This window comes from Triturus cristatus, chromosome 12 (genome assembly GCF_964204655.1).
Source record: "Triturus cristatus chromosome 12, aTriCri1.1, whole genome shotgun sequence".
NCBI lineage: Eukaryota > Metazoa > Chordata > Amphibia > Caudata > Salamandridae > Triturus > Triturus cristatus.
In genome coordinates, this window is record NC_140595.1 from 838380460 (window position 1) to 838396903 (window position 16444).

At 48.1% G+C, this 16444-nt stretch overlaps 1 protein-coding gene across 1 annotated transcript in view; it reads left to right on the forward strand.

Moving 5' to 3' along the window:
- The window catches only part of SLC25A11 (solute carrier family 25 member 11), an 83619-nt gene that overhangs the window by 21237 nt on the left and 45938 nt on the right, over positions 1–16444 (forward strand). The gene's annotated exons all lie outside the window — the stretch shown is intronic.

The window sequence follows — 16444 nt, forward strand, 5'->3', positions numbered from 1 at the left end:
TACTGCATATTGTTCTTGGTTGGTGAGCTATGCATTTTTGAGAAGTCATTCATTGTATAAGTCTTTCTTTTTTTTGGTGAGCTTTGTGTTACGCACTGAATTCTACTAAACCGTGAGTTCGCAGTGATGCACATACGTATTTCTGTTCTTCAAGACGATGTTTCTCTAACTCCATCTTTAAGAGGTTTTCATTCCAGCCTCCTATATTGGTGATATGCTATTTTCAATTCGTATATAGTCCGTGCAGTATTACCTGCTCATACCACATAGTTTCTTAAAGCTTATATGCGGACCTCACAGAGCCTTGGAGGTGGGACGACCCTGTAGTCGCACACTGCGGGAGACAAAAATGGAGAGAATACAATGTTTTGATTTGAAATTAAACCCCTCTTGCTTGGGTATGCTGACTATTACAACCCCCCTCATTTAACTTTTAACGGGTAAATGCCTGCCTAGAACCTACTTGTATCCTCCAGACTCTGCATGTTACCCTTGTTTGCAGCCAGACGCTATTTCAGCGTCTTCCGGGTCACATGAGTTGGTATGATGTGTTCATGTAGTCGCGTGTGCTTTTTCTATGCTTTCCGTTCTGTAGCTTTGCTCGTTTGTGTGAAAACATTGTTTTTTCTCAGGACAGGGAACTTGTGCTTAATGTACACCAGTTCTTCTGTATGATCGCTTCCATCTGATTGTAGTCTGTTGTAAGTAGTGAGACAGATCAGTCTGTGATGTGGTTGTCCATATATCATGTTTCCTAAAGTGAATCCATATTCTGGGTTCTGGCCCTCTTTCTAGCTTTCTGTATAATCTGGTCCGGGTAGCTGTGTTCCTCTATTTCCTGGGTAGAGTCATTGCCTGTGTTCTCAAATTAGAGATCCTGCTATTATTGCTTCTTATTCGTAAAAATTGCCCATATAGAAGGTTCTCCTGCTATGTTTTGGGTGTGAAAGCTTTCAAATATCAGTAGGTTGTTTTTAACTGTGGGTTTGTGATGTATGTCCGTGTACAGGACACCTTGTTCTGTGAAGATCTGCACATCTAAGAATGGTAGAGACTCCTTGCTGACCGTGTGTCTAAATTTAAGTTGTGCATTGCAGTTATTTAATCATTGGAGAAAGGGAAGTAGTCAAATCTATAATATCTTTCCAAATTAGCAAAATGTCACCTATGTACCTCTTCCACGTTATTATGTTGGTTCAGAAAGGATTTGTCCCCTATACCTGGGGCAAATGTATCACTTGTGGGAGTACCATAAGTTTGTAGATATTATGTGCCCCTGTACTCAAAAAGATTTCTAGTTAATGTTAGTTTTGCACACTCCATCACAAAGTTCGGTGCGATGGAATATTCCCAGAATAGAGAATTTCTTGTATGAACTCTAGTATCTCATCCTGGGGTAGAGGTGTACAAAGGCTTTAAATGTCTAAGCTTTTAAGGAGGTTTTCTTCTGGGTCAACACTAATGTCTTTCAGGAGGATGAAAAGATCTCTGGTATCCTTTAAATCAGTTGAGGTCCTCTCTACCATGGCTTTAGAAAAAAGTCACAGAACCACAAAGGTTCTAAAATGAACCATATTCCAGAAACTGTCAGGTGTCCCGGTGGAGGTATTATGTTTTTGTGTATTTTAGGGAGGGTAGAGAATGGTGTCTTGGGTCTTTCCTTGCCAAAGTCTCACTCCTATTTAGATATCCACCCAACTGTTTCCACTTCCTCTATCATGCCGTTGATCTTCCTCATCAGCTGTTGTGTGGAGTTTGTACTGAGTATTTTGCAATTCATTTTGTCATTTATGTAGGAAGGTGGAATCTGACTGCATGGTTGCCTCCACTTATTTTTCTTGGTGTTTTGCTGGTTTTCGACTTAGGCTGGAGTCCTGAATAGCAGGATCCCAGCCAAACTATCTGCTTTCCCCTTTAAATTGATTCTATGTACTTTAAGTACACTCCAGATTGGATTTTGGGGTACCCTTATGAGTCCCTTGTATATGGTATACTATGTACCCAGGGCATAGGTACCCCAGAGGCCTACCAGGAGCTGCAGCATGTATTGCGCCACCCCTGAGAAGCCTTTTCAAATGACACAACAGGTCTGCTATAGCAGCCTGTGTGAGGTGGTGTATGCACCCCTTACCGAGATATAGGTTCCCTATATCTCCGTCACCCCTATGGCAGGCCTTATCAATCCTGAAGGCAGGGTGCTGGGTTTCATGTGCGAGGGTGCCCATGCATGAGCAGAGCCCCTCTGCAGCCTTCGGAACCTTTATTCCGGGGTTTTGTGATGCAGCCAGACCATATACTCTTTAAGTGCATTATAACCTCGTGGTAAATGCTAACTTTGGAATGGCTGCTTGGAAACATGTTGTGTCGTGTTCAACACATTTGAATCATACCTCCAAACCAGTAACTGGTGTGGGAGGTATGATTCCATCCTACGAGAGGGAGAAATATGATAGCACCAGTATACCCGGTACTAGCTTTGCAAGCCCTGGCATCACAAAATGGATGCTGCCAGCCACAGACACAAGTCTGCCCTCCTGCTGCTGGACGAAACTCTGGCAGGGGAGACCTGGACAATAGGTTTCCTGTCACAGGGAGGTGTAACCATCTCCCAGACAGACTGATGTGTACTGGGGCTGGGTGGGTGCACTCTGAGTGCTTTCAAGTCTGCACTGGGGGCACATTTGGTGTCCCTGTGCATAGTCCAGCTCAAACCAACTACAGGGGCTACCAACCCCTGCTGTGGCGTGAAACTGGACAAAGGACATGGGTGTACCCACCCCTCTATCCTGACCCTCCATAGATGGGTCCCCAGAGTTTGTTCCACCCCTTCCTTGGGTATGAAGTAGGAACCCCTGACTACAGGATTTTGGATATTACCTGGACGAAACTCTGCTACAGAAACCAGTATTTCGACGATCTACACTGCGCTAGATGACTGAAGAATCTCCCTTGGAGTAAAGGAGTTACTCCCCTGTTTTGTTGGCACCAAAGACGCATCTGTCCGGTTTGCATCTCCGAAGCTCCTGAGCACTCCGAAGAATTTTGCAACACAGGAGGTGGGTTCCCGTGGTCTCTGAGGTCGATCTGTGTAGTCAGCAATTCTGAGGCCTGTATCCCTTGTGGAGACCGTGCAACCCGAACCCCTGGACACCGCGACCATTTGCAAAAGCATCCGCTTTGAGGTGACCTCGGCAGCTGAGCTTTGGCTTACTTGCAGCCCTGATCCCGAGCAGCAATTCCACCGCAGATTGACGGTCTACACTCCACAAGTGTTCCGTGAGCTGGTCCTTTGTGTTTTCTCTCGCGGTCCCTTCGTGATCCCTGGTCCGTTGACCTGTAGGTCCCCAGGAAGGAATCTTTTTAACTCTGGGCTTCCCTGGTTGCTCCAGACGTGCCCTGACTCTCCATCGTTTGGGGAGTCTCCAGGACCTTGTTGGTCCACACCGAAGCATCTTTCCTCTTACCACGTGGGTTGCAGTTGCCAAGGCTTGTTGTTGTTCATCCGAACACTGGGACCCCAAACCCCCCCCCCCCCCCCCCAACCAGGCCAACTTCTCACAATTTAGGAGGCGTATACATTCCTTCCTACATTCTGTGGCAAATTGTAATACAATGCCTTCTCCTTTACTTGCAGATTTGATCACTAACTGAGGGTCTGACCTCAGTCTCTCTATTGCCATTTTCTCTTCTCTCGACATGTTGTGGACAATTTTTTATCTTGTTTTGGGTATGCCTTCTGCATCATTGACTACTGCTTGTTCGAATGATATGAACTCAACTGGAATTGCAGACGTTGAGGGCTGATGGTTAGCTTCTTCCTTAATAGACCTGTCTCACATTTGCCACTAATACTCTCTTTATTCCAAAACAAAAGCCTTCAGTCTCAGTTTTATAAAAAATTCAGCTAACTCAAAATAAAGTCTGAATATGTCAAGCGTCAGAGTGGGGACGAAGCCTAGTCCCTTATTAACCGTATTTGTGTCATAAGCCTTTCTGTTAAATTTGTTACGAGGTTGTATTTGTACTGGATCTCTTGCCATGCTCCTTGTCTGTACTTTTCGCTGACTGTTTTTTTCCATTGGACTTGTACATTTTTCTTCCTGCCTCTGTATCCCTGTCCTCTTCCTGAAAAGAAGTCTTTTATTTTCCGAGAATCTCTGGGCATCTGTTGGTTGTGGTAGAGGAAGAAGGGGGCGGGTTTGAGAAAAACATAGTTTGAAAGTTAGGAAAATTGCTCCAAGGTTGCCCCATGGTCTCCCCCCTGTTTCTTCCTTTCAATCTGTCCCGTTGTTCTGTCCTACTCCACCTTCTGCATCTGGGGTACCTCCCCCAGTGGACTTTGTCTGACCTGTCATCCTTCTTCTCTAGTGTAATCTGGTGCAGAATATGGGTAGACCTTTTCATGAGTCGTTTTACATACTTTTGCAGTGTCTGCCTTTTTTACCTCTTTATATCCTGTCATTTAATTTCTTCTAGTCTCTTTTGTAAGTTGTGATTTTGATTGTTGTGCTGAGGTGAATTCTGTTAAGTTTATATTTTTACTGCTAATGCCTCAGATAATCTCTTGGCAGTCTTAATTATCAGAATGAGCCATTCTCTAGCGCAGTGTCACACAATTGGTGACCATTATTTTCTGAATGTCTGGTCCTCTAATCAGATGCGATGGGCGTTGGAGACTTGGAATTCCTGAGGGTCCTCGTTGAATCTCAAATATTCTGTCATTATTACCCCTTGTAAGATGGTCTTTATCTAGTTCTGTGAGTGTCCCAGTCTTTTGTTTGGGTAATGGCCTGTATCATGTTAATATCGTTCAGTATTGGAGGCCCTGAGAGGATCCAATTAATGTTGTCCTTTGTGTAGGTTAGTCCCAGGTTTTCAGCCAAGTGTTTAGGTGATCGGAGGCTGGGTTGGTTGGTGGTTGTGTTTTCCCAGCTGTGCAGGAGTGCGTTCTACTATTACCTCATTTTCTTTCTTGTAAAAAATGTTCAAAATTTCTCCAAATGTGGAATTCATGGGTAGCCTCCATTGAAAGGTGAATATATGAATCTGTTTCTGGGTGCTATGGCAGACTGTCCTCATCAGTTTGGGCACAAAAATCATCTGCCTTTGGTTTCCAGTCCTATGAACACTGAGGCATGCGTGTTAACATTCATCAGTCATCAGGCAATACAAGTTCCTCCAGGCTCCGGTTATCATGAGTAAAGTGTACCCTGGTTGCTCCGGTCGGTACTGTAGATGACGGCGAGATATGCTTATTTCTTAGATGTGCTCTGGTTGTATCCTCTGGAGGGAGTGTTCACGGCTTCACTTGTAAAATTATCAAGGAACATTTTTTGGGGAACAATCACGTTGCTGCTAAAGCCCTGTGTTCCGAGTCTCCACCCAAGGTCCAAAAAGAGAAAAAATTAGGTATAAAAATAATGGCGGTATCCCTACTTCTTGCAAAGAGAAGTATTGCAAATCGCCAGCTACAAGACATGGTGTTGTCCTACTAATGTTAATTGCATGACTTGAACCGATGGCTATTGGCAGAAAACTTAACATAGTAAGAATCCAAATGCATGGCAGATCAAGTGAAGGTTTCAGTTACTGGGTGGAAATGTATTGAAAATTGTTGATAAGGGGAGGACAGCGGGACACTGGGGTTGTCTTCTTGGGTCCTAAACATCACCCCGTGAGCCATAATGTCTGAGATGTAATCTTTTTTCTTGTCACCTCTTTCTTTTAGATGTGTACCAGTAAAAATTGTATGAAACAAAATATGGTATCATTGAAGTCTCACTGTGAATATTGCATCATTGTTTAGAGCATTGCGTCTGGATCTGAAGGCCCGAGTCTGTGCATCATGGGCAGTTTAGGAGGCGTATCTGAAGTGTTACCAGTTCTGGAGGCCTCTGCTTGAGCCTTGTCTATTCGTGGACACCTCAGCTCGAGTACCATTAAAAGTCTTAGCTCAAATATTGTTCACATCTGTCTCCTTACATAGGTGAAATCACAGAGAGATTCTGTGAGAACGGAGGAACATTAAACTGTTCAGGGCTGTAAAGAAGTTGATGAGAGTAGGTGGAGTATGTACAAAGGTTTTTAAGTTTCTTGCCATTGCCTTGTTCTCTGACAGATTGGGAGTTTTTCCAGTCTTAGAGTTCTTGAACCTCTTGAAATGTTGATCAAAGTGGCGAGGTTGGGATCTTCTGACCTTTATGTGAACAGAACAATGATCTGGATAGATTCTGGCTCCAGGAGATTCCAGATCGTGAACGCTCTATCAGTTGTGCCCGTCTTTGAGAACCGGCAACTGTGGTTAAGCATTCAAGATCCAGGGGCGCAGCTGGCAACCCAGGCCAATGCAGCTTTTGGTTGAACCAATTCTGTTTGAGTTATGTCATCCAAGTCTATTACTGAGGCCAAAGAAAGACAGAACTGACTCTATGCAGCGTGGCGGCAGATTACTTCATTTCTTCAGTTGGTAGTTGGAAGATTTGGCAGTTTGTTCAACGTTGGCTTACACTACAAGTTGAAGGTCAAGGGTAAACTTGTATATCTAAGATGTGAACAAATGTTGGGTGTGATGCTCGCTTTTATCAGGAATGATCAATTTTGGTGGAATTTATTTGTACCAGAAGTGTAAACCCTTTTAGATGAGCAGCATAGGAGATAGACACACATGAAGGAATCCTTATTTATGGGGATGAATGCCACCCAGGAAAATCTGCAGTACAGCTTGGGTTGACACCCTGTTCTAGTGGAGAGAGGAAAGCGACACCAGACATGTCTGTCAAGACTTTCTGCGAATTCATTGGCTCACCATTGTGCAAATTGTGTACATTCATTTAATAACAGCCACCTTAACTTCCATTGTGTTTGTTTATTGTGCTACTAGTGAAAAATATGTAAATTGCTAGGCAGCCACTCTGTTCTACAAATTGGATGGCTCCTTGCAAAGATCTGTTCAATTCTCGGTGAGAGGAAATGGCCTTAAACAGAAGCTCATCAACACCCTCTGACATGGGTTTTAAATGCAGATCACAGCCAGTGGTTGGTAACTCCAAGCAGTTCATACAGGTATGGACAAACAAAACCCAGTGCTATGGTGTATTTAGTTGAGAAACCAGTGAACAGGCCTATCTCAGCAGTTAATTGGATCCCTCTCTAAGGCCTGGAGATGGATAGTAAGCTGAGTTCTAAATGTTGTGGCTGAGATTTAGCCTGACCATGATAGATGCCACTTGGTGCCATTGTACGTCACTTATCTGAGAGAAGATAAAAGGGAGATTGCGACAGCTGGAAGAGTGATGATACAAATGGCACATCACCTCAATGTTTTTCAGCGTGCAAGGGCTTATGGATAGCTGTGAATCTCAAAAGGGAGCTGGATTAGAAATTCACAACGGAATTCATGTTCACAGCCATGCAGCAGGAAGTCTGAGGTATTTCATATGGCGCTCCTGTGTCATGAGTAAACATTTGTGTGGTGATACATAAGATTGAAAGAACAGGTTGGCTGACAAGCTGGTCCAGAGTCGTGCCAATGGGAACCGCAGTAGTTATGATCAGGGCCGGACTGAGAACGCAAACCGGGCCTGACAAAGGAGTCTGGCCGGCCGCGCCGGGTGGAGTGTGCGCGTGGAAAAAACTGCAGCTGCTTTTGTTACAGGGGGCTAATATTGCAGAATAACCAGCCCCCGGTTACAAACGCGCAGATCTCACCCTCATCTACTCACCATGTCACGTAATTCCACTACACCAATAAACTACACACAGGGATGAGGAATTCCTATAGCCCGACGCCCAGGACATATTGTTTGGCGTCATTGGCAACAAGTTTTCATGTGTATTTTGCCCTTGAGACAAGTAGGCCCAACTCCCTGCAGCACAAACCCTTTGGTTGCCAGTTTGCAGTACCACATTATGGATCAAGGAAGGGCGCTGTCTGCAGTTAAGGTAATATTTTTGCCCCTATGTTAATGCTATTCAAACTTGTATTCATGGTTCATTCATTGAAAACCTTTATTATTAGGCTGAGCGCTCTAAGTACATGTTGTAAGCTCCGACTGCACTACTGACCGTGGTTCCAGTATAAAAATGTGTACACACCTTTTCAAAGTTTAGTAATGAGGCTATGTATAATGCTCCCAGAATGCTCTCTGATTTGATGTAAATATTTGCAGAAGCTTGAAAGCAAGATTGAGGATTCTTTGCTTTCGAAATAAAATGTTAATAAGTGTTAAAAAAACAATTTCTCTAAACTACTGTAAAATGTTTGGGCACCACTTCTTTGCAGCATCATTTAGTAACGTGTGTTGTTTCATGCTAGTATTTCCCAAAAATATTCATAATGGAAAATGAGTGTAATCTTTTTCAGTAAGATTATGGAAAACAAAAATAAACAAGCATTGGTAAAGCCAGTAGGTCTGAAATTGGTGGTCAGCTTTTTAGTTTTGTCAATGTGACTTGTTTTGGCGTCGTTTTTGTAAAATCTTATTGGTGTGAAAGCTGCAGGGCCCTCACCATTATACCAAACATTGACAAAAGAAAACCTTGTTTTTGGTCTCGAAGCACACCCTGCCACAGTAGTTACTGAAAAAGCTACTCTGTGTGCCGATATACTCCTTGTGAAAGAGCAGAAGGCTGTCACTCACAGTGAAGCCTTCCGATACAGAGAGACAGAAATGTAATAAACGCCAAAGGTCATTGTCAATGCCAGACCAAATTAGGGTTCCAATGCAGCTATACGGCTTTTGTGAATTGCCAAGAATTTACAGAAGTAGGACCAGAAATACTACTCCTAGAAAATATTTGACACCTCCATTTTAGCATGAGCAAATATGCATGTATAGATTTGCTCATGCGAACATCGGAGTGTTTGCAAGCTCACTTTCCCTCCAACCACTTTTTTCCCCCAACTCTGGAAGAAGATTTAGGTCTGCCATTGTCAGGAGTAAATTTCCAACATTTCTCAGTATGGGAAGAGATCAGTGAAGAGTTGTTGAAAACCCTTAAAACATGGAAGTTAGTCGGTTTGCACAGACTCAAAAGGGTATTCTAATCCTGGAACTATTGCTTGCCACTACCTTCGGTCCCAGTATGTAGAGCAGCGGAAACGTGGCAACATAAGGGGATTGCAAGTATTCAAACACTACTATGGTATATGCACTGGCATAATCCGAGAGGCTATATCAGAGGTCTTGTATAAGGAGATCGCTGCCATAATTTATCGCCGCACTACATGGCACCAAAGGGACAAGTGGATTTTGTTACAGGACAAGTAGATTTGTGAAGCAACCTACCCCATGGACAAGTAGATATTTTATTAAATTCCACACCCCTGCACACAACACACAAATCCACCCCACACAATTCCACAACTAACCATTCAAATTCAAACCACATAATTCCACTACAAACAACATACATCCACTCCACTCTAAACCAAAACACATAGATCAAAGCCATTGTCATTTACAATAATCGCTCTGACTATCTCAAATACGAGACCTATTGCATTGCAAATGCTTGTTTCTCTAGCTTGTAATACACCCTGGGAGCTCCACTACGCTGGCAAAATCTGTATATAGTGAAACATAATGCAGGTTGAGAGAAACTTGAGGTGTGTTTTTTTTTATTATTCTTTTTTTTTTTTGTTTAACAGATTTTACTGATTTTTCAAAAGTGCCAAATGAGCGAAGCCAGGCAAGCATTATACATGTAACAGGCAAATTGTAGAAATTCTTGGCACCAAATATCAACCCCAATGAGGGTCTGCAAAACATCAGATTAGAACGCCCCTCCCCCAACCACACACCTTACGGACTTTATAAGATAACATTATGCAAACATGCTCTATTGCCCATGCGCAACACTATTGCATTAAACCGGTGAGTTGCTTACTACTAGCCTGTCGATCAGGTCCCGGGAGACCAGAGCCCCAAGAGTGATAGATCGATGCCTCGGTATGTGGCCCAGCCCGCCCATATCTTCCCGTGCTTTTGCGGGCATCCCCGTGCCTGAAACGCCGCCACTTCAGCCGACAGGCATCTATGCATGGCTTTTTTCCAATTACCTGTACTGGGTGGGGACGCCGCTTTCTGGTGTTGCGCAATGTCACGCTTGGCAAGTGTAAGACCCAAGAAAAGCAGGTGTCGTTTATATCTTATTTCCCCCAATGTCTTCTGTGCCATGTAGGAGAATCAGCCTTGGGTCTGCAGGGATGTTCCACGCTAGGACCCGCCCCAAGCATGATCCAACGCCAGACCAGAAGTGTTGCAGCGCCCCACAGCTCCACACCGTGTGGAGGAACGACCCCCTCCGAGTCGCAGCGAAGGCACACGGGAGACTGGATATCCCCCATCTTATAGAGGCATAGGCGTGTATAGTATATCCTATGGAGGTACTTAAATTGTATCAACCGGTAGCGGGTGGAGACCGCGTAGTATCTAGGGCTAGCCAATGCCTCGACCCAGTCGTAGTCCGTCAGAGTGGGCACATCTGCCTCCCACGCTGCCAGTCCGGTGTATAGGGGTCATGGAGTGTGTAGTGATTGTTTGATAAATTTGTCTAATTTTATGGGCCCCCAGATCTCCCATGAGCAACCGGCCCTCGAGCGGGTGGAACTCTGGTAGAGTCGTGAGATCTCTTAAGGGGGACACGGCGTGACAGAGCTGCAGATATCTATGAAATTGTGTTTTATGGAGCTCAAAGTCTTCCTGCAGCCTCTGGAAAGACTGGAGCGTGGACCCCTGTATTATATCCCCTAACGTGGAGATCTGTCGTCCCACCTTTGGAACCCTACCAGAGAAGAAACCGTCCGGAGGTGGGAACCCTGCCAAAGAGGTGTTGCACATGTCAGCTTACCCCACCAACCCATCTGGCGCACCACCCGCCTCCGTATCTGGATGACCGTCCTACAGGCCGGGGGAAGCTCCGCCAGAGACTAGGAACTATACAGGAGGTGGAGCAGCAGGATTTCTGCCATGAAGAGCCTCTCCACAGCATAAGCCGGGTCCGCCTGAGAGCTATACCACCATTCGTTTATCACTAGAAGATGCGATGCCCAGTAGTATTCCCGAATGTCCTCTGCCGCTATCCCGCCGCAGGAGGGAGATTGAACACATGTTGCAAGCGCCACCCAAACCGATCCACCCCCCCCCCCCACCCCCCCCCCCCCCCTGAGAAACCTTTTAAAAAGTGCATTGATTCCAAGCTTGGCACCGCTGATTCCCGTTGATAGGGAACAAAATGGACTTGGATGGGTTGGCGTACAGCCCAGAGGTCTCCCCCAAAAATCCGCAGAATCTGGAGCAACCGAGGCCCAGAGACCCAGGGATCCGATATAAAAAAACAAGGCGTCGTCGTCCTAAAGCGCGATCCTATTTGAGCACTCCGGTGACCAGTCCAGGCCCTGAAAGACTGAGTCCAGGCAGCCAAGGGCTCTATAGCCAACGCAAACAGAAGCGCGGAGAGTGGGCACCCCTGCCTCGTGCCCCGGCAGATGGGGAAGGGAGCCAAACAGTGACCAGCCACTTGGATCAATGCAGTGAGGTCGGTATATAGTAGCTTCACGTACGCCCTGAAGCGAGGGCCCAGATTTACGGCCTTCAGGTGCTTAAAGAGGTATTTCCAACTCAGGGAATCAAACGCTTTGTCTATATCTGCGAGTAAGACCACTGCGGGGCACTCCATGTGGTGGGCCTCCGCCACAGCGTTGTATGCACGTCTGATATTAGGTCAAGTGGAACGATGTGGCATAAAGCACGATTGATCTGGATTTACCAGGTCCTGTATGCACGTACGGAGGTGGTCCGCCAGGACCTTCCCCCAGCAGCTTAGGCTCGAATTTTAACAAAGATATGGGGCGGTATGAGCCCGGATCCTCCGGTGGGTTGCCCGGTTTAAGGAAGACTATGATCGCCGCATGTCTCCAATCCGGAGGCAGAACACGCCGCTCCGAGGTGTCGCGGAGCGCCCCCAGTAGAGGAGGTCCCAGAGTCTCCAAATGAGGCTGAAGGAAGTCGCACGGGAACCCATTCGGACCAGGCGTGCATTCTGGGTGTATGTTGGATAGTGCCGCCCATAGCTCGTCTAAAGAAATGGGTTCCTCCAAGGAGGCGCGTTGCTCATCTGAGAGGCGTTTATTTGTTAGGGGGAGGGATATCTGTGAAGAAGGTGTCAATAAGGGGTTCTGCAATAACCTTCCGCTTCTGATATAACGCTGCGTAGAAAGCAGCGAAGGCCTGTACAACCGCCTCTGGGGAGGCGCACATGACCCCCTCGGGGGGACCGCAAGAGGGGAACCTTCCTCGGGCTGCCCTAGCTTGACGGAGCCTATGAAGCATCTGGCTAGACTTATCGCCCCATTGGTAGATCCTATACTGAGTGGCCAGCCAGGCCTCTTTGGCAGAGTCTGTGTGAGCTTGATGAAGCTGCTGTTGAACATGCAGGAAGTTCCGTCGGGCAGCAGGGTCATAGCCCTCCACCACGAGGGACTGGAGCTCGGCCTGTCTATTTTCCAGGTCGTGCACCTGAGCCAGGCGACGCTGCTTCTCCCCTGTGTGATAGCTGATGTCAACCCCACGAATTGTGGGCTTGAACGCCTCCCAGAGAGTGACTGGGGACTGGCAAGAACCAATATTGAAGGTGAGACAATCGGTGATTGCCCGACTCAGCGTCTCCAGATATTCCGTGTCCCAAAGCAACCAGGGGGACATGCTCCACCTATATGGGTCCCTGTTAGTCCGCAGGCGCAGCTGAAGTTGGATCGGTGAATGATCAGTGTGTTCCTGGGGCAAAATGGACGTATGTGACACCCTGTGCATGTAGCTATGTGGGATGAACAGGCAATTGAGGCGAGAGAGTGAGGTGTACTGATGACGCATATGAGATCCCGACTTCAGAAGGGTGAAGGGTCCGCCATGTGTCCACCCAGCCCAGAGTAGGTGCCAGCACGTTTAGTTTGGACGTAGCAGGGGTATATCTGGTTATCGGGCTCGCCTCCTATTCAGTGGTCCCAAAGTGTAGTTCGAATCACCACCCAGTACCATCAGGCCACCCGGAAGATCTCCCCAAAGCGGTGTCAATTTATCTGTAAATGTCCGGCCTAGTGGTGGGGGGCGTATATGCTGCCTAGTGTAATCTGTTCGGCGGCTACAGTACCCACAATCACCTTGAAGCGGCCACTGGCATCTAGCCAGTGTCGCGTAACCTGGAGCGGCACTCTACGATGTACAAGTATGGCCGTGTCCCGCGCCTGTGAAGCTGGAATGGTACACCATAGTGTAGCCGTATCGGGCAAGGCACGGGGCCTTCGTGCCCAGAAGATGTGTCTCCTGGAGTAATAGGATGTCTGCTAAATAGCGCTACGCCTGCTGGAGCACGGCCCCCCATTTTACCTTATTTAGTAATCCTCGCACATTCCAGGCGAGAATGTTAAGTGTCCCCGGTGTAGAGTTACCTGCCATGTGTGCCGTTCCTAGGTGTCAGGGCAAAAAAGGTTGACGGGTGTGTGCACGGCTGAGCAGTGAAGTGTGTGCTTGGTGCGGAAACAGGAAAGAGAGCAAACAATAACGCAGAAACTTCCCCCAACCCCCCCCCCCCCCCCCCCCCCCATACTTCCAGGAACATGGAGTATTTGTTGCGGTGGAATCCCTCCCCAGGCCCTCAACAGGATAACCCAAGCAGTTTCTCCAATGGATCCCCCCCCCCCCTCCTAACTTCACCCAACATTACCCAAACATTCGGGGCGTGCCATGTCAGTTCCCTCCAGGGCTGGTAGTAGAGACTTCAACCCTCAACACCCAAGCAAGCCAGTAAGGCCACTGCTGAAAATCGTGTCCTGCGCAGAAGTGAGCAGGAAGCAGATGTGACCAACCTCAGTCCCCCGTGCCTGACAGTTCCTGGGCATACCAATCGGAGCGGGATCTGTTGTATCTTGATGTCGTGTCTCTGCCCTGGCGACCACTCCGATGTGAGCCCTGGGAGGAGTTCGAGTCCAAGAGGGGCGGTGAGTGCGGTTTGAGAACCCTACGCTCTTCTGTCTACACAAAGACCTCCTCCGGGGTGTCGGAGGAAAATGTTTTGGCATTGTACATCACTTTAATCCGAGCCGGGAATAACAATGCGTACAGAGCTCGAGTCGGGGTACCACGCGGGTGGACGGCGTCCCCCCACTTATTTTACCAGGTTTTTCCGGGTGGACGCCGTCCCCCCTGCCCAAAAGCTGGACAGCATTGTGTACCAAAGATATGCTAATATTTGTAATTGGAGACTTTAAGAGGCACCGGTGGTGTGTGCAGGCTGGAGTGATTGGGAGGCGGAGCGAGCAGGCGTTGGCGGTTAACGCTTGGAATGTGTGTCCTTCTGTATCTTGTGCACTTTTGAGCACTTCGTTGTGCAACTGGGGCACCCCCTCGGGGGGGAGGGGGGGTTGCAAAGGACATCGAGGAACAGACCAGGGGTAGCAGTGCTGTGAAATGCCCCGTCATCTAAAGGCATATGAATACTCATGAGATTCCTGTTGTGACGTCACTTCCGGTGACAGCGTCCCCCCACTTCTTTTTTTAGGACTTGTGCCCTGAATGCGTAGGATAAGTTTAGTTCACGTAGAAGTCTCTTGGCCGCCACAAAGGACTGGCGTTGTTGCTGCACCAACTTAGTATAATCGGGAAAAACCATGATGGGATGTGAATGAAAAATCATTTTGTCCTTCTGTAGCCGGGCATACCGAAGAATGGCGTCACAGTCCGCATAGTTAGGAAGCTGTGAGATCACCGGTCCCGGACGCTCCCCTGGTGGCGGCTTCTTGGTCAAAGCGCGGTGGGAAGCGCGGTGGGCCCTCTCAGCCATGATGAAGATGAAGGTGTCCATAGATGACCCTCGCAGCCCTCCGGAAAGCCCACCAAGCATATGTTATTATGGGGGGGCCGTCCCTCCGCATCCTCGACCCGGGCCGCCCGGTCCTGCGTGTGCTTAGTCAGTTTGTCTACCTTTTGCTGGAGTGCAGATATGGAGTCCTCCACAGTGGAAACCGCGGTCTCCGCCTCAGTGATGCGGTCGACCACCTTCCGCAGATCTTGGCGGAGAAACCACATCTCTGACCCCACGGCTCCGGTCTGAGCCTCGAGAGCAGCCCGCCATTGATGAATCGCCTCCAGCAGCGTCGTCGTGTCTGAGGACCGTCCCGCCACGGACTCTTTTCGCCACCGCCCCCGGGAGGGTTAGTTATGGTGTAGCGGTCCATCGTATGCTGCTCGGGTGCCGTCGCCCCCTGCCGATCTTTGCCCATGGCAGTCAGGGATACTTAGCAGGGGGAGCCTATAAATATAATTATACAACCTACCTGATTGGCGTGGAAATCTCGATACGACACCTTCACCTGGTCAGTTCCCACCAAGGGCCTAAGTCGAGGGCAGCAGCGCAGATCAACAGCTGGTAGCTGGTAGCCAGGTAGCGTCCCCGCCCTAGGCTCGAAGACAGGGTGCCACCCCGGCGTGCGCCCCGACCCGGCGGGCAATGGCCTTCTGTTCCCACACAGGATCCAGGCTATGTTGACTCCACAGTGCGCAGGGCCGGACACCGTAGCTGCTTGGGCGTTCCGGGCGCAAAGAGGGGGCCAAGCACCAATGGCACCGCCCAACCAACCTCCCGCGCCGCGAATCAAGCACTCGCAGGGTCCCCGGCCTCCCGACCAAGCTCTCGCCACGAGGCAGACACTTTAAAGACCCGTTGCTGCGGATCGGATGCGCAGGCGGCGGATCGGATGCGCAGGCGGCGGATCTGAGACCCGTTGCCGCGGATTGTAAAGTGAGGTGGGATGGAGTGTTGCTCAGTGGGGTACAGATAGGGACGCGCAAAGCTCCATGCTGATCGGAATCCCTGCTCCCGCATGGTCTCAGAATGGTAGTGGCACCTCCTCCAATCTAAAGCTGCGTGAAGACGTCCATTATCTGATCGATCTATTGTGATGTAAGAAGGTAAAGGATGCTAGAGGCCACCCTTAGCTCCTGGTGTTTGTTTGCAGTGTGGGACTCCCTATGGTTGGCTTTCATTTCCTAGTGTTAATGACCCTGGATGTGTAATATTAGCTTTGAATCCACAGGATTGCTACCCGGACCCGTCCAGGGCACCACCCAGCAGTAATGTGCCTTGGTTTAGACAAGACCGTATACTGAACCCCAGTCAGTGTGGCTGGGCACTGAGATTGTTTTAATGCAGCAGGAGGGCCCGCGTGAGTGGCTGCATATAGATTATTGAGGGCGCGTCTGGTTAAATCTTAATTACAGACCCCAGCATGTGATTGCGAGGCATCAAGTTGTATCTGGAACAATCATCACACAGAATTTTCTGTTTACGGTACACGGTTACATACATTTAAACATTTGGGGCACAGATACAAAAAGATTTTCCCAGAATAGCTCAAAGTTTGATCCAGTGGTGAAAGTAGGATGAGAAA